Consider the following 1,864-nt stretch of genomic DNA (forward strand, 5'->3'; position numbering starts at 1 on the left):
GGGAGGGCTGGGGACACACGCACCGAGACGGGGACAGCCCCTCTGCGGGCGCCGCGGGGCAGGGGGCTTCGCCGAGAGACAGCCCGGAAACGCTCGGGAGGACAGGTCGCTGTACCTACTGAACTAGACCTCATCGGGGAAAGATGGCTTTCTGCTTCAGGTTAGGAAAGTTTAGGAGGGGGCTAAGGACACGGCGTCCGTGTTATTTCCCACCGCCCCTTTCTCCCCCAGGGAGGTGAAGGGGGGTATTTTAGTTCATGGCAGTGAGGAAGGTATATTATGGCAGCCTGCGCGAACTAAAGCAAACATAAGCATAACTTAAAATGCCCTCAGTTTATGAACACTGCCTCTTTGTTTTCCAGATGCTCTACCTGAATAGTTCAGATATTTCCAGCACCTTTTCTGATGTAGGGCTATCGATCAGAAACGCTCACTCGTGAGGCACTCGTGGGGCTACGTCTAGTTTCCAGACTCCGGTATGTTTAGTTCAAAATGGTTATCAATTACGGTAATTACGATCATAATTAGATTAATGAACCGTTTGCAGCCCAACCTACCGAGTGCAAAAACTTCGTCTTCTCCCAGCGTCGTGCACTGAAAGCGGGCTTTATGTAAACAAATCCAGATGAAGGGAGCGTAAATCTACAGAAGGAACCTCACCCCCGGCTGCACTGGGGACTGGCGGGCGTCTTTCCGTCGGAAAAAAAAAAAAAAAGACCCCGAGCTCGCAGGAGCCACCTCTGTGTTTCCACGTCAGGGAAAAACCCAGACTCTCGCTGCCTTCACAGGTCTAGTGGCAATACAAAGGCTGCCCCGGAGAGCTCTAGGCTAAGCGTCGTCTTGGAGGGATGCGAAGGATTTGCATACAGCAGAAGAAAAAAAAAAAACCTCTCCCGTTTCCAGAAAGGAAAACCTAGCTGCATGTCCTCGATAACAACTACTCAATAAAACTAGTTTTGCCAGCCATGTGTACGAAAGCCACGCATCTGGTAAGGAATAAAATGTTAGCGTTCAGCCTTTTATGCCAGAAGTCATATGCGTTTTCTTGCCCTTTTCCCCCCAGCATTAAACTGGCTTCTCTCCACAAAACCTTCCCTCGCTGGCTACCTTTTCTCTCTCCGCGATCCCTTCTCAGGCTTTACTGCCACCAGCAGCGAGAAAATGATGGTGCCCACCAAGCGGGTCATTATTGTTTAATCGATGCATCTCCGGAGCATGAAAAGGGTACCCGAGACGCAGTTATTGATTTCCCTCCCCCTCTAACTATCGCCCTCTTTTCCACGAATGAAATAAATAAATAGAAATTGCTAGCCGGGCTTTGTGATTCCGTCCCTGCTTAAGCTAAATGTGACCGTACACGTTCAATATTGCATGTCTGCTCTGCCAAAGACAGAGAGATCAAAGGTCATATTTAACATTCAGGAGGAGGGGCGGGTGCAGATTAATTAATAAATTAATATAGCGACGCCTTTTATTGCCCAAGTCTAGCATTAATCTACTTTTACGATCCCAGAGGACAAGAACAACAGAAAAAAAAAGAGCCCCTGACAATCCCACAAAATTAAAAAAAAAAAAAAGAAAGAAAACCCACCCCCCTAAAAAAACCCTCACAACTAAAACCCAAAACACACACACAAAAACCGAAAAACAAAACAAAACAAAACCCGCGAAGAATATGGGGGGAAAAGATGAGGGGGGAAAAGCAAACCAGTCACTTACCAGGCTCTTTATTTGGGGGGGCTTGACTGTGCAGACGCTACCAGCCTGTCTGCCTTTAATTAGTTGCACATCAGTCCCTAACACAAAGAAGAAGAAGAAGAAGAAAAATATCCAGATGTGCCTTGGCAGCTCCTCACTTACAACT

At 47.5% G+C, this 1,864-nt stretch overlaps 1 long non-coding RNA gene across 2 annotated transcripts; it reads left to right on the forward strand.

Moving 5' to 3' along the window:
* The first annotated feature begins 6 nt into the window (after positions 1-6).
* LOC108447284 lies at positions 7-1,316 on the forward strand. Of its 2 annotated transcripts, XR_001862755.1 has the most exons (4): positions 7-160; positions 363-476; positions 789-989; positions 1,136-1,316. It is a non-coding gene; the product is annotated as an uncharacterized LOC108447284 (long non-coding RNA). The 2 variants fall into 2 exon arrangements; XR_001862754.1 differs by having other exon boundaries at positions 789-1,316.
* Positions 1,317-1,864: the final 548 nt, after the last annotated feature.

This window comes from Corvus brachyrhynchos, unplaced genomic scaffold, assembly GCF_000691975.1.
Source record: "Corvus brachyrhynchos isolate BGI_N302 unplaced genomic scaffold, ASM69197v1 scaffold175, whole genome shotgun sequence".
Lineage (NCBI taxonomy): Eukaryota > Metazoa > Chordata > Aves > Passeriformes > Corvidae > Corvus > Corvus brachyrhynchos.